Raw genomic sequence first — 17,892 nt, forward strand, 5'->3', positions numbered from 1 at the left:
TTCAGTGTTCACTGTTCAGTGATCTAGTTGCAGCTTAAATTGCCGTAGCAAAGCCGAGAGTAATGGGTTAACATTCCTGTCTGATTGATGATCTTTTTGGATCGTTTATTTTCTCGCGAATATCATATTCTTCTCAAATTCTTATATTCAGTTAAATTAAGAAATGCTCGAAGCGCTAATAAGCATGCTATGTCTCTGTTGGGACTTAATGGCAGAAAGCAGCAGCTAAACTCGTTCAAATTACGAGAAGTTTGAAAATTTATCCCTTCATATCTTGCGTGTAATTCTTATGATAAAAATAGAATTATATCAAATTTTCAGCGCTTCTTTCAAATCAAAAAATATCGAAAACGTTCTCGTGATTGACATTTTGAAATCTTAAACAACTTGATTTTCAATCCGACTAATGCAATTTCTCGAGCTATCAAACAGCATAGCAATTTTTTTTGGCTTTTCCGCATTTTGTTAATTTTATCTTAGATGGAGTACGTCGAGAAGGCCCAAGCAAGTGTCATTTTGTTCCTCTCGGGTTCTATTAGCCGGATAGTGCGTCGAGAAAGCCCGAGCAAGTGCCATTTTTTGCTCTCAGGTTGCGCGTTCTCTTTTTATTTTTAAGTGCTTTAATAAGCCTGTGCACGCAATAAAACTTTTAACTTTTACTGTGCGCTTCGTTTTCAAGTTGTTCGTGGGACAGAGCGAGACAGCACCAACACACGACGCACAGTAAAAGTCAAAAGAACAAAAGGATGTATGGCACGTACAGAGGCTCATGTGGCCCGAGAAAACGAGTCAATTTCGTGCCTCGTTGTAGTTGATATTTTTCGTTCTTTCGGTTTGCACGCATTTTGCTGGGCAGTGCTTCGTGGAAGCCCAATTTCCTGTTTTTGTTTTGTGTCATCAGAGCGATGACACGCGAAAATTTTATTTTTCTTGCGTCTCCAGAATGATTTCTCTCTCTCAGTCAGTCTATACGTGTTAAGTGAAGCTGAAAGTGGATTGTGGCTGCTCAATCGAGGATGCAGGATCAATTGGTGAGCTCATTTCATGCTTTTATTTCAAATCTGTAAAATATGTATGAATACACATTTAATCGTTACAACGGTGGTCCGTAAATAGGATTTTTCAACTAACTATGAATGGTTCGTCACTGAGAGTGTCGGCATAAACTCTTATTTATAAATTATTTATTAACATACAAAGGTATCGACCGTGATAATTATGTTTTGAATTTGTTATCGGTCTATTTTGCTCGAAGTAAGAGGGAGTATGGAAAAGAAAGCAATGAATACTAGATGGATAGGTACCGTAAAGGAACGGTGAGAGAAAATGGATTAGATGTTGAAGAGGGCATACCATATGAAACAGTATTACTTGAAACGAAAATATAAATTATTTATGTTTCACATATTTTATCAAAACACCCCTTTTACCTTTATTTTTGTAAAGGACTTTGAATGGTTCGACACTATAAGTGTAGACTTGCAAAAGGTTCACTTTATTCAACAAACTTCGAATGGTTCGTCACTGTAAGTGTCGGCGTAAGAGTGTTCTGAGATGGTCAATCGAGTTTTTTTTCGTTTCATATGAAAAAAATATGATAACACATGCTTTCGTCCTGGCAGCCATAGATAGGAATATTGCGCTTAGCTATTTGTTCAACCAACTTTGAATGGTTCGTCACTTCAAGTAACGACATTATCTTCTTCTACATGGATATTTGTCATATCAAATGAATACGTTATATTAATAAGCATGTTAATATCTCACAAAATCGTTTATCTTGGTCTAATCGCTTATCAAAGTGAATCCTGTGACCCAAAGATCCTCTCCACTAACAAACATACAAGGGAGCTTTGTGGAGATGCAGAGGAAAACACAGTCTCCAAATGGCAAAGGTTACATACTAACATTCCTTCCCCCAATCCCACCTGACTGCAAGGACGTGGCCGGCGCCGTTATTCACCCTGTATAAAAAAAGCCACTGCATTGAGAAACACTGAAGAAAATTTTGGCCAATCCCAGCCGAACTTCTAGTTGATTCTTTGTGCATTCTCATTGACTTCAGTCAATCACGGCATAGCAACCATTGATATGTGTAGTCAGCTAAGCTAAGCTAAACTATGTTTTGGTAATTTCATGTTAGATGATTTCTAATGTATTTAAATGTATTGTTGCAAGGAGTTAATATCCGAATACGATAGAAAACCATTATTCTGAGATATTCACGTGGGCTATGGCTACGTGTCGGTTTCCCAACGTATTTCGGAATATCTCTAGATCCAGATGATCTAAGATCAATATCAATATTGTAAAACTAAGATAATTTTTGAGAGCTTGTCAAAAAATTATGCAAAATCCGGTTTGAAGCAAATTAACTTGCTGACCAGTGGATTGAAAAGCCAAATAGGCAGCTAAGAAAGTATATTAGGGGACCAATGGAATGTTTGGGAAAATTTTGTCATCGAATTTCAAAAAATGGTAGTGCTCAAAAGTTTTGTCTCCTCGAAAAAAGTCCCCATGCAAAATTTGAGCTCAATCGGACTTCATTAAGTGGACCCCCAAAGCAGTCAAAGTTTGGCTTTTTTGACCCATGAAAAATCTTCAAAAGGGGGGGGTACATGAAATTTCCGAAATCGAAATTTTTTTTTGATGCCAGGTGTCTTAGAAATGCATGAAACGTCGAGATCTGGTGTCATTTGAAAATTATTTTTTTTGAAAAAATCGACCTTTTGGGACTTAGTAAATTTTTGAGTTAGGGGAGTGAATTGAATTTGAAATGAACGATTTGAATTCAATTGCTGAGAAATTCAAGGCAATAGTATTGAAATATATAGATGATATAGATTGTTGGCCACTGAAAGCATATTATATGTGATATTTCATTAGGGTGGTTCATTTACTTTCCATTAGGGTGGTCCTTTTTGTAAAAAAATAAAAACAAATAAATAATTTTAATTGAATATTGAAGACAATAGTATTGGCACAACTCTCACATTCTCGTAAGTCATGGTGTTTTATTAGGGTGGTTCACTTATTTTCCATTAGGGTGGGCCTTTCTGTCGAAAAATCATAATTTGAATGGGAATAGGGCATTTCCTTCATTAGATTCGTGATATTTTATTAGGGTGGCTCACTTATTTTCCATTGGTGTTTGCCGAAAATTAAAAAAAAATCAAGAAATTTCGAATTTGATCCTTGTTTTAGCACAAAAGTATTTTAACACCTCTTTTATAATCGTAGGCCATTGTCTTCATTTTTGTTTGGAGAGGCTTTAAATTCCTCTGAATTCATGCACCTCTAGTTCCATTTGATATGCGACATCATCGTAGGACACTGTTAACATATTTCATTAGGGATTTCTTTTGGACCTTTGAAATTTAATTCGGAATATTTTTAGAAATTTCCTTTACAACTTTCTTTGGAATTTCTTCAGAGTTTTCTTGAGAATTTCCTTACAAATTTGCTTTGGATGTTCCATAGAAAATTCCTTAGAAATTTTCTACGAAATTTCCTTTTAACTTCCTTTTTTCATTGAAATTTGCTTCGGGATTTGCTTTGGAATTTTCTTTGGAATTTCCTTAGAAATTCCCTTTTGAATATGCTTTGGATATTTTTTAGAATTGTCGTCGGAATGTCCTTTGGAATGTGCTTCAGAATATCTTTTAGAATTTTATAAATTTTTTTTCGGGATTTCCCTTATATTTTGAAAGTTTCCATCGAAGTTTCCTTTGGAATTTCTATTGGAAATGTGATTTTTTCTTCGAAATTTCCTTAGAAATTCCTTTTTGAATTTCATTCGGAATTTGCTTTTAATTTTTTTAAGGAATTTCCTATGGAGTTTTCGGATTTTCCTTTGGAATTTTCATTGGAGTTTTCCACGGAATTTTCTTCGGAATTTTCTTTGGATTTTTTTCGGAATTTCCTTTGGAATTTTCTACGCAATTTTCGTCAGAATTTCCTCTGAAATTTGCTTCCGAAATTCCGTTGGATTTTTTTTAGTTTTCTTCGGAATTAACTTTGGAGTTTACGTCGAAATTTCCTTAGGAGTATCCTTTAAAATTCCTTTGCAGAATTTCCTTTGGAATGTCTTTATTACTTCCTTCAAAATTCTCTTTGAAATTTCTTTCGGAAGTTCGTTTGAAGTTTACTTCCGAATTTGTTATAGAGTTTCCTCGGAATTTCCTTTGGAATAACCTTTGGAATTTCCTATGGAGAATTCGGAATTTAATTTAGAATTTTTGATTGGAATTTTTTACGGAATTTTCCTTTGGACTGTTCTACGTAATTTTCATTGGAATTTCCGTTGAATTTTCTCGGAATTTACTTTGGAATTTCCTTCGAATTGTTTTTCGGAATTTTCTTAGGAGTATCCTTTAAAATTCCTTTGTATTCTTCGGAACTTCATATCTCATTTACTTCAGAATTTCCTTTGGAATTTCTTTCAGTAAGTTGCTTTAGGAAGTTATTTTGGATTTCTTTGGAATTACTTTCGGAATTTCCTTCTTCACTTCTTCAAAATTTTCTTCGGCGTTTCCTTTGAAATTCGCTTCGGAAGTTCCTTTGAAATTTCCTATGGAATTTCGATTGCAATTTATTTTAGAGCTGGCTTCGGAATTTCATTTGGAATTTTCTGCGCAATTTTTTTCCGAGTTTTCTTTGGAATTTGCTTCGGAATATCCTTCAAAAATCCATTCAGATTTATTTTAATGGAATTTCCTATTGAATTTGCTTTGGAATTTCTTTCGGGATTTGCTTTGGAATTTGTTTTGGAGCTACCTTCGGGATTTGATTTGGAATTTTCTACGTTATTGTCGTCGAAATTTACTTTGCAATTTGCTTCGGAATTTCTTCTGGAGTTTCCCTCGGAATTCCTTTTGGAGCTTCATGCAAAATTTGATTCGGAATTTCATTTGTAATTTCTTTTGAAGCTTTGAAATTATTTCGGAATTTTCTTTGGAATTTTCTTCGGAATATCTACAGCATTATCTTGAAAATTTCCCTTGAAATTTGTTCTGGATTTTACCTTCAGAATTTCTCACGGATTTTTTTTAATCCCACTTGGACTTTCCATCGGAGTTTCCTTTGGAACTCGGAAATTTCTATGGAATTTCTTTAGGAACTTCCTTCGGAATTTCTTTTGAAATTTTCATAGGAATTTATTTTGGAATTTCTTCCAAAATGTCCTTCCAAGTTTCCTTCGGATTATCCTTTGGAATTACTTTGGAGTTTGCTTTGGAATTTCTTTTGCAGCCCCCTCGGATTTCCCTTAGGATTAAATTCGGAATTTCATTTGGAATTTTCTTTGAAATTTTCTGAGGAATTTCGTTCTGAATTTCCTGTGGTATTTCCTTCCAATTTTATATGGAATTGCCTTCGGAATTTTGTGCAAAGTTTCTAATACAATTTATAATTGCAGTTTTCTATCATTTTAGGGTTAATTGATTAAAAAAACTTAGATGTTTACTAATTTTCACCTTGAGACACCCATATTTTGGAAAAATATACGGATTTGGCTAGTATTTACAACAACATTGATTTCATGTTACTTGAATATTATTGGAAATCGTAGTTATAACTTTTAAAATGGTTTAGACATTTTATTGGGCATAAATTAGGGGTGGCGGTCTTATCCCATCAACAGTGGTCGGTTTTACCCCGCTTACGCAATTTTCACAACTATGGCCTTATTTCAAAGCTAAATATTTACAATTCATATTTCACTTCACTGAAGTATATTTTACATTCCTGTTGATGCATGGACAGGTAATTTGTAATGTTTTTACAAAAAAAATCCCTTCCGAAATGCTTAAGTGAGCATCTGTTAAATTTAGATCAAATTCAATATCGACGAGCAGAAACTTTGTTTTTGATATTTGTTATGAAAAATTTAATGTAAATATCATCCTAAATGGTTCGGAATGTCGAAAATCGTGTGTTTATGGAAAGTGCTTGGTGAACTTTTAAGAAAACCGCCATTTTCATGCCAAACTGAAGGTGGGCCGTCTTACCCCGGCGGGCGCTCTTACCCCGTCTTCCCCTATTAAACGCGTCGACAGCTTGTGAAATTTACCAGAAAATGTGATTTAATGTTGTTAATAAGGGTTGAATACCTGTGTCCGGACTACTAAACATAATTCGCAGCTGCTTCAAAAGTCGGACATCTTTGAATTTTGAATAAAATGTTTCTTTTAATATATTCAAAACTAGTGGTCCCGGCAAACTTTGTCTTGCCATCAAGTAGGCTGTTGAAAAACGGTGTGCAAGTCCCGTGTAGAAAATGACAGATTAGTTGTCTCCCGTTTTTCCCACTATCCCGAAGACTTTCCTAAACTTTTTCTTCGCACAAACACGTCGAAGCTCTGGACGGATTCAACAGTGAAAGAATCATGTAAGTCCAATCACCCGTACTCAAGCCATTTCGTGACACACAAACATCATTCCATTTTTATTTATATAGATTAATTAAAACAGCCATTTGATTATCTGAGAAGTGTTTAAGAAACTCCCAGCCAAAAATATTAAGCTTTCAGTTTCAATTATGTTATAATAATTCTCTTACAATAAGACGTGTTTAATTCTAGATGCTGCATGTTACTTGAAGCAGATGCGGCAATAGGAGTGATATGACTTTTTTTTCTCATACCGAGTTGATTCGAATTGACCAGATGCTTTGAATCCCAGACACCAGCCTTGAATCATTATGTTTTCGACAACTTATGCATGGAGAATGTAAGAGACATCTTAAAAAATCGAAATTTGGTCCAAAAACACCGTAAAAAAGGCCAGTGTTTGGCTATCGAAGCGTCCGGTAATTCGATGCAGCACGGTATGCCACTTTGGAAAATTTCACGATCATTGACGCCATAATTTCATCCCATTTATTCGCCTACATTCATACAACACCCATGACATTTACCGTTCGTGGAAGATAACGAGCCATGAACATAAACAAGACAGACGCACATCACTAACTGTTAGGTGCCGATCACTGTGTGTCAACACTTGTAACATTTGCTGACCCACTCTCATTCTGATCAAGAAACAGAGGCGAATATTTTCCATTTTCTGCGCTATGTTTGCAACCAAAGGGATGTTCAATGATCCAATAGATTATAATTAGGTTGTTGAAGGCTGCATTACTAGAAAATATGAAAGTTATTATCAATTTTATGCGAAACATGAATCACCCGAATGGCTCGTTTCTGTTGCAGTCTGTGAGAGTTGCTGCTCTTGAACGCTCTCGTGCCACGTGTAACACTCTCCGAATATGGTTCGATCGGCTTATTCGGATCAAAATCCAAACACTGATAACATGAATAAATAGTAGTGTCCGGAATTTGAAGGATATATGTCCGGAATTTGAATCAGCTCTAAAATGGTGTCCGGATTTCTAAACAAGACTTAGCATTGAATTATTATTATTTTAGTGACTTTTGCTCCATTTCTTGTAGTTCTCTTGTCATCATAGCAAATGATAACCTATAGACATTGTAAAAACACTATATGGCTTGATTATTTATGAATTTGCTGATAATATTCAAGTTTAAAACTACACTACTTCTTAGGTGTCTCGATTTCGAAGCAAAACGGTACAAATGAATCCACATTCTACCGATGCATCGGTCCATAGTGTTATAATGTCTGGTAGATAGACGGTTCCACCTTTATCGACTCCTTTAATAACCATTGTCTCCTGCTGTCGTTGTTCAGACCTTGCTACAATTTGGGCAGTGCTCCCAGCAGCAACAGGGGTCATAAAATCTTTTCAGGGATTCCTGGGTTGTCATTTGTTGAATACCTAGTAGACGAATACTTTGCGAAATCAATGGAAAACTTTTGGAATTTTCCATCAATCCTTAACCCTTTATATCAAATCTATCAAATGACCAAAATTTATCGAAATAAGGTTGGTTGTTTTTCAATTGCAAATTGATTATTTATCAATAGTTTTACTTTTGAAACTGTTAGTTGACTATTGTATTAGTCTTATAATCAAGGAATCATATTCTATTGTATCTATTGCATATCTATAGTAACTATTGCATAGTATTCATCTGATTCGGTTTTTCTCAAATTCTCATAAAATCATTGGAGCTCTGCAGCTACCATGGGAACGAAAGGGTTAAGGTGTCAAAATCTTTGTTCAAATTATTCATAATAACTCATAACGTAATACCTAGTGCCTTTGACAACGTATTATTTTGAGGATTATATTGCTTTTCAATGTCCTAGTGGAAAGGTGGCAAGAATTCTTGGAACAACGTCTACAGAAAATCCGAGATAAACTCCTGAGGAAGCCCTGGCTGATTCCTTCGAATCAAACGAAAAGCTCCAGCGTAGGCATTGTATGAAAACGTGTTGGATTTGCGTCCTTCATAGTATTTTATTGCATGCTAAAACAAGGATAAGCATTTGTTACATTTTAAACCTTGTTGAAAATGACAAGTCTCGGTTTTCCCAGTAGCCGAGAATGCACAGGCTCCAAAGAAACCTTCAGAGACTATACCGGGTTCAACAGGATCTTGAATAATTTCGTCTCCATTACGAATAATTTCAGGGTCTCCTACAGGGATCTCTGAAGATTTTTTTTTAGTGATTTGTCTACCTAATTCTCCCAGAAATTCTTCCATCGATTTTTCAAAGAATGCTTCGTAGAATATCCCCAGATTTGATTCAGAAAATTCTTGAGAACTCCAAAGCTACTACATTCAGTAATAACCTTAGGTGTTACTTTGATTTGTTTCCTAAAACTATCCTAGTATTTCTTCCAGATATTTATTCACTAATCCTTCAACCAAATTTGGCATTACTCTAGGAGATATTCCAAAGATTTGTACCGCATTTCTTGCGAGGAAACCCACAAAGATTTACTACAGAATGTTTGGAAAACAGCTAAAAGTCTTTGTTTTCAAGAAACGCTGCAAAAATTCCTCCGCTCGTTCATGTGGATTTCTTCGAGGATTCACCCACGTTTCCTCCCAGAAATCAAATATTCCTTAAAGTGTTCTTCGAACAAGTCTATTTTTTATAGCATTCCATTCAAGTACCTATTACTCCTGCAGTTTTGCCTAACTATTCCCATGTAATTTTTTTTTTTACCATTTTACACTACAGTAAGTTTTCCAATTGTTCCTCCAATCATTCCTATACAAATTTCTGTAGAGATTCTGTCTAATGTTTTCCGAAATAAAATTTATATAAAATCCTGTGGAATATTATCCCGAGATTCGATTGATTTTGTCTCGATTATTTTAGCAAATTACCTAGGAAATCTTCTAGAACTTCCTCAAGAGTCAGAGTTCCTTGTTCATTTAGAAATACCTACCAGATTATTATGTAAGAAAAATTTACTTGGAATTACCTTGGAGACATTCCTAGAAGATTTCCTAAATAAAAAAAATTCAAGTCTTACATGAGATTCAAAGAATTAGTGGAGAAATTTCTGTAGAAATCTTAGATAAAATCTTTGGAGCATATCTGTATCTTTAGAGAAATTCCTAGTTGAAATCTTATATAAATCCTAAAAAACAATTTTAAAAGAAATCCCTAAAAATTTCTGGAGAGTTTTGATTGAATTTAAGAAGACGTTTTGACTTGTAATCTTGGAGTATGTCCCAGAGCAATCAATGGATGAATCAGTGGATAAAATGTTGGAGAAATTAGGGTTTTCTTGATTTTTTTGAAAGATTTTTAAGAAGATTTCGGATGGTTTCTTATATGATCTTTGTAGTAATTCATTCCTGTAGTTCTCCGTGGGAATAACCCTGGTTGAATTCTTGAGGTATCCTTAACAAAATTCATGGAGAAATTCCCTAGAAAAATTAATGAAGAAGTAATGGGGGAGGGGGGAAATAATCATTAAATGAACTCCTTTAGAAATTTTCGGAGTAGTATTTGAAAATTTGGACAAATACCTGAAAAAATTTCTTATGAACTTCCTAGGGAAAATCATGAAAAACACATACAATAATACTTGTCGTAATGTCACTAGGAAGTCTTAGATCTCAAAGACATGTCTACTCTGGTGCTATAAAGAATCAAACACTTCTATCCTGGCTCCTATTAGGTTTCGATTTGTTTTTGCCCTGTAAAAACAAAAAGTTTTCTTAGTCTTGTGGTAACTATTGGCATGAAATTGAGTTTTGAGAGAATCTATTTTGAAGTTTATTCAGCAATTTTTCATTATACACTAATTGTATGTGAATCAAAAAATAATCAAGCCAGTCTTCAAAAATTATGTTATTTCTTTCAGTTTACCAGAGAAAAATCAAGTAATAATATCGTTAGAACGCTTGGAAAGAAGGAAATTTTTCTCAACTCATCTTATAACCGCCCAAAATGTCACACTCCTTTACGTTTGAGCTACTCATACATTGTAACTTTCAATTTCCTTTCCAAAATTTAAAAAAAATCATAGCTTCACTGTGCACAAAATATTTGCGAACGATTTGTCCTACCCATGGTTTCGAACGTGGACGCGCTTCTGCTACTAAACAAAGGACACGGTTTATATTACAATATATCAAATATTGATCGCAGTGGTTTATGTTCCGAACAGCAAAAAAGGATAAGCATAAGGAAAAACAGTAAACACATGATCGTTTATGATAAGGTATATGAAATTAAAAGTTGAGGAGCTGTTTGTATGTTTTGCGTGCCGTTTCATGGCGTATATACGTAAAACCCCTCCATTTCTGTACATTTTTTCGCTACCATTCACGAGTTTATGTTTAATGGGAAGCATGCGAAAGGTGTTCAACATTTTTCTTGTTCATTTTTAATTGATAACTTTTACTTTATCCGATAAACACAATATCCTTAACATGATAACTGTGGAGATGCAGAGGTATAATTGGTCTCTAGAAATAGTTGTTCCACTAACAATCCTTTCCCATACCCTTCCGTTTATGAAGCAAACGTGTAGCACACTACGCCACGTTATTTAAGTTGTTTTTAAGAAAAAACAAACGTAAAATAACACAAAAAAAAATACCACGTGCTTCATGAATACCCTCCTACGTTTAAAGATACGTTTAACGCAATTTACCTTGAATCCAACCCCGACCAATCTCACCCCAACTCAGTATTTACACTTTGCACTGCTGCTTCCGCTGCCGGTGCCACAGTTTTTGCTCAAGTGGATAGCTGCTCCGTATTGTTATGGAACGGTATCAGCTCTCCAGCGTACCCTCCTGCTTCTCCAGGGAATATCCAATCCGCACCGAACAAAGGTCGTCCCAAACGGCGGGCACCCCAATCAAATTTACGAAGCGTCGTCTTCGTCGTCGTAGTCCTTCCACCGAGTCGACAGTCGATTTTCGTTATTTGATTGCTATTTCACAAACTTCCACCTCAACAAATCTCACTTTCTTCGCCACTTTCCGGATGCTGCTTCTTGGACGAGCTAGATGCTTCCCAGCAGCACACTAGATCAAACGGTACGATGAGTAAACAGAACACTGCTTTTGATTGGAAGCCAAACCAGAACACTCGGAAAAACAAATAAACAGAAAGCAAGCGTTGCAATAATAATAACAGCCCAACACACAGATGAAATCGAATGCGGTGCAACATGTGCGGCCGTAATTCAAATCACAGTAAGCTTCCGTCGGAACGCGCGTTGCTAAGGCTACTGAACTTCACTCCCGCTACACCGTCGTCAGTGCACTGCCACTATGCTTCTTCTTCTTCCCTCCTCCCATCGCAGTAGCCATCGAAAAGGATAACAACCGACGCGACCCTTCTCGAGAAACGAACGCGACCCAGAACGAAACGGTTAACCTCCTCGTCGATGCCGGTCAACGCTGAAACTGATGATGCTCCGGCGAAAGAGCTTCCTGGCAAGTGCCTGGCGGTCTGATTCGCTACATGTTTACAACAATGAATTGCGTTCGGTCGTGGCTCTTCCCCTCTCTCCTTGGCTACCACACCACTACACATAGTGCAAGAAGATTGTCATGCGCATTATGGTTCAAGCGAGTGAGCGGTTGAAGTTGAACCACGCGGTGCGATATTTTCCACAGGGTCATCAACGTCGTTACCACATTACAGAGTGGAAGAAGGTGATATGCGTCCCTCGGTTCGGTACCAAAAGCCTGCGAATCACTCATCGGGAACCCCCTCGTCGTTTTTTTTTTCCTGCCAGGCGGAAATGCACTGTGGGAATTTTCTGGACGTCCCGCGTGACTTGCTGATGGCGGATACATTATACCTACCAACCAACTTCATTCCTCGGGAGTGCTGCTGCGGTGCTTTCCTGTTTCTCGTTTTGCCGTTGGATGCGCTCCACCTAACACCTTGATGCAAGGGAGAAGTGTGAATGGTACATGCATGTATAGATGCCATGTAATTTTTCTCTTGTATTTAAGAAACAGGTTGAATGCTACCACATTTTGACTATCAAAGGTGATTCCGGAAGGGATAGAGACAATAAGTTCAAGGTCCATGAAAAATTGCAGTGCAGAATTAGAACTAGGGCAAATCATCTGTTCTTTGATTTTAGGATAATGAGTGGTTGAATGAAAAGAAACAAGTTGTGACATATAATGATAGTACTTGGTCCGGCAAAGCTGATTAGACTGATTAGTTTTTTGAATCCTACATGACCATACTTACTTTACTTTGCTGGCGCTACGTCCTTCAAGACATGACCTGCGCCACAATGTTACGTCAATTAACTCGGTCCATGGCTGCTATCCTCCAGTTTCTCGATCGCCCCACACTTCCAAGATCCTGCTCCACTTGGTCAAACCACCTAGCTCGTTGCGCTCCCCTTCGTCTTGTACCAGCCGGATTTGAGGTGAACACCATTTTTGCGGGATTGTTGTCCGGCATTCTCACAACGTGTCCCGCCCATCGTACCCTTCCAGCTTTGGCGACCTTCTGGATACTGGGTTCACCGTAGAGTTGCGCAAGCTCGTGGTCCATCCTTCTCCTCCATACGCCGTTCACACATACTCCGCCGAAGATTGACCTAAGCACACGTCGTTCAAAAACTCCTAGCGCTTCCAGGTCCTCTTCGAGCATTGTCCACGTCTCCTGCCCGTAGAGGACTACCGGTCTTATCAGCGTCTTGTACATGGTACACTTAGTACGGAAGTGAAGTTTACCAGACCGCAAGGTCTTGTGGAGTCCGTAGTAAGCACGATCTCCGGCAATGATACGTCTTCGAATGTCTCTGCTGCAGTTGTTATCCGACATCATTGATAACGATCCGAGGTAGACAAATATGTCCACCACCTCGAACTCATCTTCGTTGATCATCACGCGTCTGCCAATGCGAGCTCTATCGCGCTCGGTTCCTCCAGCCAGCAGATATTTCTTCTTCGACGTATTTACCTTCAATCCAACCCGATCTGCTTCACGTTTCAGCCTGGTATACTGTTTAAAAACCACCTGGAACGTTCATCCGACAATGTCCACGTCGTCAGCAAAGCAGATGAACTGGCTGGATTTATTGAAGATCGTGCTCCGCATGTTGAAGCCCGCCCGTTTCATAACACCTTCAAGCGCAATATTGACCAGGAGGCAGGAAAGACCATCGCCTTGTCGAAGCCCTTTGTGTGTTTCAAACGGGTCCGATAATGCACCCGATATCTTCACACAGCACTGTACACTACCCATCGTTGCTTTGATCAGTCTAGTCAATTTCCCGGGAAAACCATTCTCGTCCATAATCTTCCATAGCTCTTCGCGGTCGATGGTATCATAGGCCGCTTTGAAATCGATGAATAGGTGGTGCGTAGGGACTTGATATTCGCGACACTTTTGGAGGATCTGCCGCAACATAAAGATTTGGTCTGTCGTCGATCGCTGTTCTGTATCCCAGATCCTGGCTATCAATCGGTGCAGACAAATGGCCAACCTGTCCGGGACCATTTTAATAAGTTCCGCTCCAATCCCAAGTAACACAATTAGTCATAAATAAGCTTAAAATACACCTTTCGTACATCGCCGCTGTTTTGGTTCGAATGTACAATACTAAATTTAAAACACCTTTATAACCGAAAAAGCGCACAAATGAACGGTATTTAAAACATCTTTTCGATTCCACTAGATGTTTTACAATACGTACTTCATACTTCTCAAAGCATTCTGATTTGTTATATCAATGATATTTCATACATCATTATGACCCACTAGTTGTAATCAAGTTTTACAGATGTAATAAGGTATGTAAAAATACAAGTGCATTGCCTTTTGCTTGAAATGTTTTGACAGCTCAAGAAAACAAAAACAAAAACACTAATCATTGATTTCAAGTGTATGGTGATCAAAAACTAATTACTTGCCGCATGACATTTTACAGGGATCTTTACAGGGATGTCTCTGTGCATAAAGTGTGTGTTTTTTATGTGCCGTGTTAGGTTTCTGGTGAAACTTAGAGTTGTACCTCTTGTTATTTCATGCGCCATTTAAAAGATGCGCAATTGTAACTAGTGTTCCGTGGAATTCATCCGATTGGGTCAGATGCTCATCTGAACGAAGAAGCAACAAATATGGTGGAATCGAACAGAAGCGTACAGTGCAGGTAAAAAAATTGTAATAATTGTTTAACAAAAAATCGTGTGATAATTCAATTGATTTGTCAATTGTTTCCATTCAGAAAAATGTGATACTTGAAATCATCAAGCTTTATGACAGGCTCGAACCCATTCTCCACCTACTCTGCTGACAATCGTTATTAATGGAATTCACTATGTTGTCAATCATATATACATTTTTCTGACCAGTGCTGTAATTTAATTGCTTTGGTAGGGATAGAAAAAAAACATATGTCAGAACAAATTTTGCGTTAGAATTAAGTTTTAAAAGCGTATAAAATACATGTTTAAAACCACAAAAATACAAAAATAGAAGCATGCTGTTTCATTTCATCAAAATGCAAACATCGTCATCAAGACTAGATGTTAAATTTTCTTGAAAATATTCACAATATTCGATTCATTTTTCTTATCGCTTGCATTTTTTCCACTCCTCTTATTTTTTGCCACAGATTTTGTTTTGCTTCGAAATAACCATCTTCAAAGAGAAACTGAGATGTCGTCGAGACCAATATGCTGAATATGTTTTCCATTTGACAGATAAAAGCATTGTTATAACTTCTTCACCATAACAATCATAACAGAGATGCACTAAATATGTTTTTGAAATCAGCTTTAAAACTATTTTTACATCGAATGAATCTTGGTTATGGTGAATGCTTTTGTTAAGTATTGTTTACATTAATCAAACAGAGATATAACAAATATAGCAAAAACACAATTTCAACGTTTGCGGAATAGTTATGTTTTACTAAAACATCACCAGAACGATTTTAATACAGAAGATGTATTGGATTTTATCTTTAAGACCTAAATATAACATCACTTTAGGAGCTCTGACCGAGAAGATGTTTTCTGTGTTACTTGGGATACCATCCTTTCCAGCTGCTTTGTTGTTCTTGAGCTGTTTGATAGCATCCTTAACTTCACCTATTGTGGGAGTTGACACGTCTCCTTCATCCGCCGTACTGATGAAGCCATTCCTTCTGCTATCTTGATCTTCCTCCTCTGCGCCGTTTAGGTGTTCATCATAGTGCTGCTTCCACCTTTCAATCACCTCACGTTCATCCGTCAAGATACCTCCATCCTTATCCCGGCACATTTCGGCTCGCGGCACAAAGCCTTTGCGGGATATATTGAGTTTCTTGTAGAACTTCCGCGTGTCTTGAGAACGATACAGCTGCTCCATCTATTCGCACTCCAACTCTTCCAGGCGGCGCTTTTTATCCCGGAATAGATGGGTTTGCTGTATTCGCTTCTGTTTGTATCGTTCCACGTTTTGACGGGTTCCTTGCTGCAGCATCATCGCCCGCGCTGCATTCTTATCGTCCAAAACCGTCCGACACTCCTCGTCGAACCAACCGTTCCGTCGATTTCCCTCCACGAACCCAACGGCACCTTCCGCTGCGTTGTTAATTGCTGCTTTGAGACTACTCCAGCAGTCCTCAAGAGGGGCTTCGGTGAGCTCTCCCTCTTCCGGCAACGCAGCTTCAAGGCTTTGCGCGTAATCAGTTGCGACTTCGGGTAGCTTGAGTCGTTCCAGGTTGTACCGGGGCGGGCGTCGGTACCGAATGTTGTTCACAACGGAGAGTCGTTGGCGCACTTTAATCGTCACTAGGTAGTGGTCCGAATCGATGTTTGCGCCGCGATAGGTTCTGACGTCGATAATGTCCGAGAAGTGTCTTCCATCAATCAAAACGTGGTCGATTTGCGATTCAGTCTGTTGGGGTGATCTCCAGATGTACGGGAGGCTATGGTGGAGGTACTACGTATGGCCATGTTTTTGGAGGCGGCGAAATCAATCAGCCTATGGCCGTTTTCGTTCGTAAGCTGGTGAGCGCTAAACTTCCCTATAATCGGTCTAAATTCTTCCTCCTGGGCAACCTGAGCGTTGAGATCTCATCGATAACGATTTTGACATCATGGCTTGGGCAGCCGTCGTATTCACGTTCCAGCTGCGCGTAGAAAGCATCCTTATCGTCATCGTCACTTGCTAGGTGAGGGCTGTGCACGTTGATTATGCTGATATTGAAGAAACGGCCTTTGATCCTCAACTTGCACATTCTGTTGTAGATTGGCCACCACCCAATCACGCGCCTCTGCATTTCGCCCATCACGATAAAAGCTGTGTCCAGCTCATGTCTGTTGCCGCAGCTCTGGTAGATGGCATTACCATCTCTATACGTATGTACCGTCGACCCTTTCCAGCAAACCTCATGCAGCGCTACGATGTCGAACTTGCGGACCCTCAATAATTCGGAAAGAATGCGGGTACTTCCCAAGAATTTGAGAGACTTACAGTTCCATGATCCGAGTTTCCAATCGTTAGTCCGTTTTCGATGCCTGGGTCTATGCCAATTGTTCCGGTTCGAATTTACATTGTATGCTTCCTGTACTGATGATGTTTACGGCTGGCTTGTAAGGCCTGCACCAACCCCTGTCTCGCCGGAGGATCATCGTGCACAGCACTGTTTAGAGCACTAGGACGATGATCACTAGGGCGATGATCAGCCGCTCCTAACATGGAGAACAGACGCTGTTTTGAACCGCCCCTGACATGGAGAACAGACGCTCTGATAAGCTACACCCTCAGAAGAGAGGAGCCCCCCTTCCCTGTCAGCATACGACCGAGGCCCCACCAGGGTTGGTTACCCGATCTTCCCTACGGTTACTCGTACCCCAGGCGGCACCACGGGGAGCTAGGGATAGGAGTTACTGGACAAGAGGCTAAGGACCACAAATGGGGTCTATTTTATACCTGCAGGTACGCGAAGTACCAATGGTACGCATTGTCCAGTCATTTACCACCCCTACATGATCATATGGGCATTTTTATCTCAGAGAGGAAGTTTTTCTGTACATTTTGGCATGTTCTTCGACTTGATTACGCTGTACGATTAATTTATTGGAACAAAAAACTAAAATCACTTCCTTAAAGGGTCCAAAATACGACCCTACTATGCCATATACTATGAGCCTATGCATGCTATAAAACGTTTGACCAGCTGGTGGTGACCAATCGAAAAGGTTTTCAGCTCAAACGGATGTTCGGTTCTCCAGATCTGTGCTCTTGAAAATTTAAACTTTGGCTTCGATTCATCTTCACCTTAACAACCTAATTATAATCTATTGGATCGTCCAACACATCTTTGGTTGTAAACATAGCACAGAAAATGGAAAATATTCTCCTCTGTTTCTTGTTCAGAATGAGAGTGTGCCGGTGAATGTTACAAGTGGTAACCCACAGTAATCGGCACCAAACAGTAGGTGTTTGTAGGCCTGTATTTTTGTGTGTCATGATCCGCATTTGCCTGCGAACTAAAAATAACGTGATTTTGCCATTTTTGAT

General features: G+C 38.5%; 1 protein-coding gene across 2 annotated transcripts in view; it reads right to left on the reverse strand.

Annotated features, from left to right (window-relative positions):
- The window catches only part of LOC5568475 (protein prickle), a 341,497-nt gene that overhangs the window by 225,368 nt on the left and 98,237 nt on the right, over positions 1–17,892 (reverse strand). The window contains exon 1 of one of the 2 annotated variants that reach the window (XM_021840295.1): positions 11,048–11,798. The exons of the other annotated variant lie outside the window; for it this stretch is intronic. The gene's annotated coding sequence lies outside the window, so the exon portion shown is untranslated. Of the gene's footprint in view, positions 1–11,047; positions 11,799–17,892 lie in introns of those variants that run through there. 2 annotated transcript variants of the gene reach the window in all.

The sequence above is a fragment of the Aedes aegypti genome, chromosome 2 (assembly GCF_002204515.2).
Source record: "Aedes aegypti strain LVP_AGWG chromosome 2, AaegL5.0 Primary Assembly, whole genome shotgun sequence".
Taxonomy (NCBI): Eukaryota; Metazoa; Arthropoda; class Insecta; order Diptera; family Culicidae; genus Aedes; species Aedes aegypti.